Source organism: Drosophila virilis, unplaced genomic scaffold (genome assembly GCF_030788295.1).
Source record: "Drosophila virilis strain 15010-1051.87 unplaced genomic scaffold, Dvir_AGI_RSII-ME tig00001611, whole genome shotgun sequence".
In the NCBI taxonomy this organism is placed as follows: Eukaryota; Metazoa; Arthropoda; class Insecta; order Diptera; family Drosophilidae; genus Drosophila; species Drosophila virilis.
In genome coordinates, this window is record NW_027212848.1 from 291,321 (window position 1) to 302,535 (window position 11,215).

Genomic DNA, 11,215 nt, shown 5'->3' on the forward strand with positions numbered 1-11,215 from the left:
AACCTAGAGGTCACCGTCATGACCCCAGGAAATCCCACAATACAAATAACCCCAATAGAAAACGAAAGAATAAAGATTCTTTTTTTTGGAAGCTTTAGAAGAATTGCACATCAACAACATAAAAAACATGCAAAAACTTCAGCGCACTCTATAGCAAATAGAGTCGGTTTCATAACTCTGTTCACAGTTGCCATCCTTCTTACCTGTGTATTACACGTAATGAAGAAAAATAAGAAAAATATAATACTGCAACTGAACAAAGAACAAGAGAGACCCAAAAAAGAACCAGCACATATCCAAATACAATATACAGATGCCAACAACCTCAGGTTCAACAACATACCTTTCTTCTGATGATCGCTTGAGGACAAGCTTAAATCAAAGGGGGAAGAGTTAACAACAAATAAATTCATACAGTCCCAATAAGAAGCATTGCAACACCTCATAAGAAGTGCAGCAAAATGCTGACTTGGTGTCTGTGCCATTTCCTCCACGCGCCGACTGGCAACCGCCGAAAATTCCAAGAAGAATTGCCCAACGGGCAAACAACATCAGCAGCGACGCCGCTGCCAACGCCGCTGCCGCTAAGCCACAGGTTACTAGGGCTAGAATTGATTTAAGTTTATTCAGTTGCAAATTAACATCAAATAAAGGAAGTCTTGCTTCCCTAAAAATTATATTTTTTTCATCGTTTAATAAACTTTGGAATTAACTTATACACAATTAAAACTGAGGAATTTTATGCAGATATTAAGGATGATCTTGAAATAAAATTCGACACATCTGAATATTCTGATGATCATGCTCATAAATATGCCCTAAAGAGAGTAGATGCTCCTAGTGCCTGCGCAGATCGAGTTTGTTTCCGATAATCGATAGCTTACTCCGTTTCCAAGTAATCGATAAAAATCGATGTCGATATCCTGTTTTTTGGGCAATTTTGATAAAAAATAAGAGCTAGAGTAACAAAACTTGACACATAGCTTCTAAAATAGAATATATATATATACATTTGATGTTAGAAGAAGAGGTTTCATGGTATCCCCTAGTCAGGAGCTCCCGACTACCCTTATACCCATTTTTAATGGGTTCAGGGTATAAAAATTCGTAGTGCGCTCCTTGTAGCGCTGTCGGTCCACTGTCGAAACTCGTTCATGTTGCCGGTGCTGGTCCTCGCTCCGGGATGATTGTATGTTGCCCTCTATTGCGCTCTTTGTAGCGCTGTCGGTTTGGCAATCTCGCAAGTCAGTGCGCAGCCAATGTTGTAGAATGGACCCTCACAGTCCGCCGGACATTGTCTCTCATATGCTGCGATAGCTGTTTGAATAAGAGGAGCAATTTTCTTGCTTATATTTTGTATTTGGCGGTAGGAGACGGATGGAATTTGTTTTTTGTTTATTAAGTGCACTAGTTGTGCTTCACGAAACGAACGTTTTTCATGCATGGAAACAGAATCGTTCCATGCTGGCGGGCTATCTTGATTGTTCAAGTCTTTGCTGAGACGGTCAATTTCCGACCTCAGTCGTTGTTTGACACCGCCGCGCTTTTTCTGTTTCTTTGTTTTCTTATCCTTCCGCACTCTACTCACTCAAATATTTATTTGTTGTCCACAGCTATCCCTCCATCGCTGCTGTCTTTTTATTTGTTACCAGAGTTGTAGTAAATGTCATCTGCTGTTGCTGTTGTTTTTGTTGAAGTTTGTTGTTGTTTGTTGCCAGCCTTCTTGGCTCCCTTTCCACTAGTTTTTGGGATGTATTTTATTCACTGCAGATTGGTGAGAGTCCTGCTACGGTCGCCATGTAATATATTCGTTACAGACGAGAACGTTTTGGTTAGGAGCGTCTGCTCCGTTGTCTTGCTTTATTTAGAATGCTTCTTACATATTCGTGCTGTGTTCAGCTAACCCGAAACATGCAATGCTTATATCTATGTCTTATATTTATGTGTAAGTATATTAGTATATACATGTGTATGCAGAAGGCATACATATGTTGTGTATATCTTGACCACTTGAGCTGCAATGTGCATGCTCAGCATTCCCACGCGCTACGATAGCCATGTATATAAGTGGTGGATCGTATGACATATGCGCTGGTGTGTTTGTATGTTTAAGTGTGGTCTTTTGGGTATTTGTATATTTATGATTATTATGACTGAGTGTCACAATGTATGTATTAACTTTTATACCCTTTGATTTGTGTAACTGGCGGGGGAGGTATACTACATATGCAATCCAAATGAAAAGATATAAAACTTATTATAATAAGCCCATATATTTAGGTTTAACAGTATAAGATCTTTCGAAATTGTTGATGTATGATTTTTATTATGATTATGTGGTAGCAAAGTTTAAATCTGATCTAGTATTAAATTATATGAATACCGACTCCTTAATATACATATTAAAGATGATCTTGAAATGAAATTCGAAACATATGAATATTCTGATGATCATGCTCATAAATATGCCCTAAAGAGAGTAGATGCTCCTATTGCCTGCGCAGATCGAGTTTGTTTCCGATAATCGATAGCTTACTCCGTTTCCAAGTAATCGATAAAAATCGATGTCGATATCCTGTTTTTTGGGCATTTATGGTAAAAAAATATGAGCTAGAGTAACAAAACTTGACATATAGCTTCTAAAATAGAATATATATATATACATTTGATGTTAGAAGAAGAGGTTTCATGGTATCCCCTAGTCGGGAGCTCCCGACTAAAACCTCTTACTTGTTTTTTTTTTATTTTTTAATTTATTAATATATTGTTCAAGACATTATTAACAATAATCGATGTAGCGGCTTTTGTTAAAATTTTTTTTGTTTTCTCCCGATCTGCGCGGGAGCTAATTTCAAGTCTCTAGCTCTTATAGGTTCTGAGATCCTTGCGTTCATACATACGGACGGACGGACGGAGGGACGGCTACATGGCTAGATCGACTCGGCTATCGATGCTGATCAAGAATATGTATACTTTATGGGGTCGGCGATGCTTCCTTCTGCCTGTTACATACATTTGGATTGCGCACAAATACAATATACCCTTATACCCATTTTTAATGGGTTCAGGGTATAAAATTTTGTAGTGCGCTCTTTGTAGCGCTGTCGGTCCACTGTCGAAACTCGTTCATGTTGCCGGTGCTGGTCCTCGCTCCGGGATGATTGTATGCTGCCCTCTATTGCGCTCTTTGTAGCGCTGTCGGTTTGGCAATCTCGCAAGTCAGTGCGCAGCCAATGTTGTAGAATGGACCCTCACAGCCCGCCGGACATTGTCTCTCATATGCTGCGATAGCTGTTTGAATAAGAGGAGTAACTTTCTTGCTTATATTTTGTATTTGGCGGTAGGAGACGGATGGAATTTGTTTTTTGTTTATTAATTGCACTAGTTGTGCTTCACGAAACGAACGTTTTTCATGCATGGAAACAGAATCGTTCCATGCTGGCGGGTTATCTTGATTGTTCAAGTCTTTGCTGAGACGGTCAATTTCCGACCTCAGTCGTTGTTTGACACCGCCGCGCTTTTTCTGTTTCTTTATTTTCTTATCCTTCCGCACTCTACTCACTCAAATATTTATTTGTTGTCCACAGCTATCCCTCCATCGCTGCTGTCTTTTTATTTGTTACCAGAGTTGTAGTAAATGTCATCTGCTGTTGCTGTTGTTTTTGTTGAAGTTTGTTGTTGTTTGTTGCCTGCTTTCTTGGCTCCCTTTCCACTAGTTTTTGGGATGTATTTTATTCACTGCAGATTGGTGAGAGTCCTGCTACGGTCGCCATGTAATATATTCGTTACAGACGAGAACGTTTTGGTTAGGAGCGTCTGCTCCGTTGTCTTGCTTTATTTAGAATGCTTCTTACATATTCGTGCTGTGTTCAGCTAACCCGAAACATGCAATGCTTATATCTATGTCTTATATTTATGTGTAAGTATATTAGTATATACATGTGTATGCAGAAGGCATACATATGTTGTGTATATCTTGACCACTTGAGCTGCAATGTGCATGCTCAGCATTCCCACGCGCTACGATAGCCATGTATATAAGTGGTGGATCGTATGACATATGCGCTGGTGTGTTTGTATGTTTAAGTGTGGTCTTTTGGGTATTTGTATATTTATGATTATTATGACTGAGTGTCACAATGTATGTATTAACTTTTATACCCTTTGATTTGTGTAACTGGCGGGGGAGGTATACTACATATGCAATCCAAATGAAAAGATATAAAACTTATTATAATAAGCCCATATATTTAGGTTTAACAGTATAAGATTTTTCGAAATTGTTGATGTATGATTTTTATTATGATTATGTGGTAGCAAAGCTTAAATCTGATCTAGTATTAAATTATATGGATACCGACTCCTTAATATACACAATTAAAACTGAGGGCTTTTATGCAGATATTAAAGATGATCTTGAAATGAAATTCGAAACATGCCCTAAAGAGAGTTAATAAAAAAGTCTTGGGCATGATGAAAGATGAGAATATTGGTAGGATAATGAAAGAATTCATAAGACTTCGACCCAAAATGTACGCATTGAAACTTGAGGACGGAGGTTGTGTTAAAAAGGCAAAGGGTATTAAAAAATCAATTTTGGAAAACATCAGTGTGAAATGCTTTAAAGATTGTCTTTTCAATAATAAATCATATACAACAAATAATATGCTAATTTATATACCCTGAACCCATTAAAAATAGGTATAAGGGAATATTGTATTTGTGCGAAATCCAAATGTATGTAACAGGCAGAAGGAAGTATCTCCGACCCCATAAAGCATATATATTCTTGATCAGCATCAATAGCCGAGTCGATCTAGCCATGTCCGTCTGTCTGTCCGTCCATTCGTCCGTCCGTCCGTCAGTCCGACCGTCCATATGTATGAACGCAAGGATCTCAGAAACTATAAGAGCTAGAGACTTGAAAAACAGGATATCGAAATCGATTTTTATCAGTTGCTTGGAAACGCAGTAAGTTATCGATTATCGGAAACAAACTCGATCTGTGCAGGCACTGGCACTCTAGCTCTTATAGGTTCTGAGATCTTTGCGTTCATACATACGGACAGACGGACGGACGGACAGACAGACGGACATGACTTCTTACCAAAATTGTCCAAAAAACAGGATATCGATATCGATTTTTATCGATTGCTTAGAAACGTAGTAAGCTATCGATTATCAGAAACAAGCTTGATCTGCGCAGGCACTAGGAGCACCTACATCTAAAATTTCATACATACGGCCAGTCGGACGGACGGACAGACAGACAAACGGACATGGCTAGATCGACTCGGCTATTGGTGCTGATCAAGAATATTTATACCTCATGGGGTCGGAGATGCTTCCTTTTGCCTGTTTGGATTTTGCACACATACAGTATACCCTTATACCCATTTTTAATGGGTTCAGGGTATAAATATGGCATCAACATCAGCAAACAATAATCAAAATGCACAACGCTTTTGTGAGGTTTGTGGAGTAACGGTGGCTCATAATCGCTGGGCACAACATTTGTGGGCAAAAGAACACAAAAATAAGGCCTTCACACCGTTGGATGGCTATGTTCAACTTGCGGCATCCGGGTTCCAATACCGGATTATCACCTATTCATATAGCAATGTTTCGGATAACGTTATGTTCCCTGAAGAGTTCCTATTGGAAGCAGGAAGTTCATTACTTCCAATAATGGAAAACGTTTTAGAGCTGCACACCTCATATAAAATCAACTTCGAGCTTTTCGCTGAATATGCGAAAATAAATAGTAATAATAATAATGGTGAAGATTTTGAAATAATGATAAAATCCTATCAAACTGAAATGTGAGTGGCTACGAAGTCTTCTGACTTGGAAGAAATATTTGTGAGCCACTCATACGTCATAAGTTCAAAGATGCTTACAAGAGAGAGATAGTGGTTGGACTCTCATAAAAATTATACGTTTGGAAATGAACGTCAATAAATATAAGCCGCTAAGAGGCTCTAGTTTTATTCCATTACCACGGAAATTGGGCTTGAATAAAGCTATTATTAATATAAAAAACGACGATGAGTTTTGCTCTAAGTAGGCTTTAACAGCAGCCCTAAAGAACTTGCAACATAGTGCTGATAGGTGTGCCCCATATAAAATGGATGATATAAGGAGTCCAATTATTGAGATTGATGAGATATTCTCACTCAAATTTCATAATATGCAATTTTTAATAAAGCTCAAAGACATTAAATTGTTTGAGCAACAAAATACTTACTTAAGTGTCTTTGGTTATGTATGCTTAAAATATTCGCATAACGACAAGATGCATGGCGAGCAGTGTTTGAAATAGTGGTTGCGAAGCTTCCAACAGCGGCGAGTGTCAAATTTAAAAATTATTCAAATAGTTTAGATATACTTTTTATAATTTATGAAGATTTCGAGTGCGTCTTAAAACCTATGAACAGGAATGTGAATGAGAATGTAATAAGCATTCAAGAACACATTCCTGTTGCAGACGCATATTTTGTAAAATCTGCATATGATTCTAGTTTCGATAAATTCGTTATATATAGTGAAGAAAGTGCAGGATTACATTTTGTAACATCTCTCATTGCTGATGCAAGAGAGATTTATAGCAAATAGGATAAGCATAAATTTAAAAATGCTATAAATTGCCACATTCGCACTAAGATTTTAAACTTCGATGGAGTACGGGATCATTGCCAATTAACTGGTAAATTAAGAGTGGCATCTCATAATGCCTGTAACATAAATTACAAGGTTGCCTCATTTATCCTCGTACTTTTTCATAATTTTTCACATCATGATGTTCATTTATTTGTAAGAGAGTTGTCAAAAGTTGAAGGTGAAATTAAGGCTCTACCGCTCAATAAAGAGATTTACATATCCCTTTCAAAATACACATATATTACAGAGCATAATACAAATTTGGAAATACGTTTTTTAGACTCATTTCGATTTATGGTTCAAGTTTAGATAGTCTTACCTCTAATTTAGAACATAATAATTTCACAACTGTTAAACGGTTCTTCCCGGACGAAACACACTTTAATCTAGTACATAGGAAGGGAGTTTTCCCATATGATTACTCTACTAAATTTGAATGTTTGCAAGAAACTGCTCTTCCACTAAGGAAAAAATAGAATTGGAATTATTTACAGACATAGATATGCAATGATTTATAGAATATGATATTCGTTGGGATTAGTACAATGTTGTCAGAGATTCAATTGTTAACCATAAGTATATGAATGATTATGATAGCACAAAACCCTCTCAATATTCAATGTATTTGGATTCAATTAATCTATATGGGTGGGCGATGTCACAATATCTTCCATATGTTGATTTCCAGTGGTTAAGTGAGGATGAAATACGATCATTTCATTAATTTTCAATTTCTGAAACGCTGAATATGGATATATTCTTGAAGTAGATTTAGAATACCCAGCATCCCTTCATGATATGCATAACGACTTGCCGTTTTGTCCAAGCAATTAAAAACCAACTGCAAAGTGTACAGTTAAAAAGCTTATCGCTGACCTAAGACCGAAATATAAATATCCCATACATTATAGAAATCTTCAACAATGTATTCATAATGGATTGCGGTTAACTAAATTTACCGTATATTACGGTTTAAGCAGTCTACTTGGTTAAGAAAATATATTGATATTAATATATATCACGAAACGCAGGCGAAAAATAATTTCGAAAAAGATTTTTTTAATAAGCAGTATATGGGAAAACCATACAAAACGTTGGAAAACGTAAAAACATTAAATTGGTAACTGCATGGGAAAGAACGTCTTGCAATAGATTGGGAGCAAGTGCATTAATCGCAAAATCAAACTTTCATATGTATGCAATCCAAATGAAAAGATTGCATAACTATTATAATAAGCCCATATATTTAGGTTTTATAGTATTAGATCTTTCGAAATTGTTGATGTATGATTTTCATTATGATTATGTGGTAGCAAAGTTTAACTCTGATCTAGCATTAAATTATATGGATACCGACTCCTTAATATATACAATTAAAACTGAGGAATTTTATGCAGATATTAAGGATGATCTTGAAATTAAATTCGACACATATGAATATTCTGATGATCATGCTCATAAATATGCCCTAAAGAGAGTAGATGCCCCTATTGCCTGCGCAGATCGAGTTTGTTTCCGATAATCGATAGCTTACTCCGTTTCCAAGTAATCGATAAAAATCGATGTCGATATCCTGTTTTTTGGGCATTTTTGGTAAAAAAATATGAGCTAGAGTAACAAAACTTGACATATAGCTTCTAAAATAGAATATATATATATACATTTGATGTTAGAAGAAGAGGTTTCATGGTATCCCCTAGTCGGGAGCTCCCGACTAAAACCTCTTACTTGTTTTTTTTTATTTTTTAATTTATTAATATATTGTTCAAGACATCATAACAATAATCGATGTAGCGGCTTTTGTTAAAATTTTTTTGTTTTCTCCCGATCTGCGCGGGAGCTAATTTCAAGTCTCTAGCTCTTATAGGTTCTGAGATCCTTGCGTTCATACATACGGACGGACGGACGGAGGGACGGACGGACGGACGGACGGACGGAGGGACGGACGGACGGAAGGACAGACAGACGGACATGGCTAGATCGACTCGGCTATTGATGCTGATCAAGAATATGTATACTTTATGGGGTCGGCGATGCTTCCTTCTGCCTGTTACATACATTTGGATTGCGCACAAATACAATATACCCTTATACCCATTTTTAATGGGTTCAGGGTATAAAATTTTGTAGTGCGCTCTTTGTAGCGCTGTCGGTCCACTGTCGAAACTCGTTCATGTTGCCGGACCAGCCTCGCTCCGGGATGATTGTATGTTGCCCTCTATTGCGCTCTTTGTAGCGCTGTCGGTTTGGCAATCTCGCAAGTCAGTGCGCAGCCAATGTTGTAGAATGGACCCTCACAGTCCGCCGGACATTGTCTCTCATATGCTGCGATAGCTGTTTGAATAGGAGGAGTAACTTTCTTGCTTATATTTTGTATTTGGCGGTAGGAGACGGATGGAATTTGTTTTTTGTTTATTAATTGCACTAGTTGTGCTTCACGAAACGAACGTTTTTCATGCATGGAAACAGAATCGTTCCATGCTGGCGGGTTATCTTGATTGTTCAAGTCTTTGCTGAGACGGTCAATTTCCGACCTCAGTCGTTTTTCGAACGTTTTTCATGCATGGAAACAGAATCGTTCCATGCTGGCGGGTTATCTTGATTGCTCAAGTCTTTGCTGAGACGGTCAATTTCCGACCTCAGTCGTTGTTTGACACCGCCGCGCTTTTTCTGTTTCTTTGTTTTCTTATCCATCCGCACTCTACTCACTCAAATATTTATTTGTTGTCCACAGCTATCCCTCCATCGCTGCTGTCTTTTTATTTGTTACCAGAGTTGTAGTAAATGTCATCTGCTGTTGCTGTTGTTTTTGTTGAAGTTTGTTGTTGTTTGTTGCCAGCCTTCTTGGCTCCCTTTCCACTAGTTTTTGGGATGTATTTTATTCACTGCAGATTGGTGAGAGTCCTGCTACGGTCGCCATGTAATATATTCGTTACAGACGAGAACGTTTTGGTTAGGAGCGTCTGCTCCGTTGTCTTGCTTTATTTAGAATGCTTCTTACATATTCGTGCTGTGTTCAGCTAACCCGAAACATGCAATGCTTATATCTATGTCTTATATTTATGTGTAAGTATATTAGTATATACATGTGTATGTAGAAGGCATACATATGTTGTGTATATCTTGACCACTTGAGCTGCAATATGCATGCTCAGCATTCCCACGCGCTACGATAGGCATGTATATAAGTGGTGGATCGTATGACATATGCGCTGGTGTGTTTGTATGTTTAAGTGTGGTCTTTTGGGTATTTGTATATTTATGATTATTATGACTGAGTGTCACAATGTATGTATTAACTTTTATACCCTTTGATTTGTGTTACTGGCAGGGTAGGTATACTACATATGCAATCCAAATGAAAAGATTGCAAACCTATTATAATAAGCCCATATATTTAGGTTTAACAGTATAAGATCTTTCGAAATTGTTGATGTATGATTTTTATTATGATTATGTGGTAGCAAAGCTTAAATCTGATCTAGTATTAAATTATATGGATACCGACTCCTTAATATACACAATTAAAACTGAGGGCTTTTATGCAGATATTAAAGATGATCTTGAAATGAAATTCGAAACATATGAATATTCTGATGATCATGCTCATAAATATGCCCTAAAGAGAGTTAATAAAAAAGTCTTGGGCATGAGGAAAGATGAGAATATTGGTAGGATAATGAAAGAATTCATAAGACTTCGACCCAAAATGTACGCATTGAAACTTGAGGACGGAGGTTGTGTTAAAAAGGCAAAGGGTATTAAAAAATCAATTTTGGAAAACATCAGTGTGAAATGCTTTAAAGATTGTCTTTTCAATAATAAATCATATACAACAAATAATATGCTAATTTATATACCCTGAACCCATTAAAAATGGGTATAAGGGAATATTGTATTTGTGCGAAATCCAAATGTATGTAACAGGCAGAAGGAAGTATCTTCGACCCCATAAAGCATATATATTCTTGATCAGCATCAATAGCCGAGTCGATCTAGCCATGTCCGTCTGTCTGTCCGTCCATCCGTCCGTCCGTCCGTCCGTCAGTCCGACCGTCCATATGTTGGAAGAAGTAAGAAGTCATGTCCGTCTGTCTGTCCGTCCGTCCGTCTGTCCGTATGTATGAACGCAAGGATCTCAGAACCTATAAGAGCTAGAGACTTGAAAAACAGGATATCGAAATCGATTTTTATCAGTTGCTTGGAAACGCAGTAAGTTATCGATTATCGGAAACAAACTCGATCTGCGCAGGCACTGGCACTCTAGCTCTTATAGGTTCTGAGATCCTTGCGTTCATACATACGGACAGACGGACGGACGGACACACAGACGGACATGACTTCTTACCAAAATTGCCCAAAAAACAGGATATCGATATCGATTTTTATCGATTGCTTAGAAACGGAGTAAGCTATCGATTATCAGAAACAAACTTGATCTGCGCAGGCACTAGGAGCACCTACATCTAAAATTTCATACATACGGCCAGTCGGACGGACGGACAGACAGACAAACGGACATGGCTAGATCGACTCGGCTATTGGTGCTGATCAA

General features: G+C 37.6%; 1 long non-coding RNA gene across 3 annotated transcripts; it reads right to left on the bottom strand.

The window, feature by feature from the left end:
* Positions 1–609: 609 nt before the first annotated feature.
* On the bottom strand, positions 610–9,687 carry LOC116649982 (uncharacterized). Of its 3 annotated transcripts, none has more exons than XR_011417307.1 (4): positions 9,299–9,687; positions 3,563–9,194; positions 1,589–3,291; positions 610–1,317 (listed from the first exon to the last, which is right to left on the bottom strand). It is a non-coding gene; the product is annotated as an uncharacterized lncRNA (long non-coding RNA). The 3 variants fall into 3 exon arrangements; XR_011417308.1 differs by having other exon boundaries at positions 611–1,317; positions 3,563–8,994; positions 9,370–9,687; XR_004302961.2 differs by lacking the exon at positions 9,299–9,687 and having other exon boundaries at positions 663–923; positions 1,011–1,317; positions 3,563–4,289.
* Positions 9,688–11,215: the final 1,528 nt, after the last annotated feature.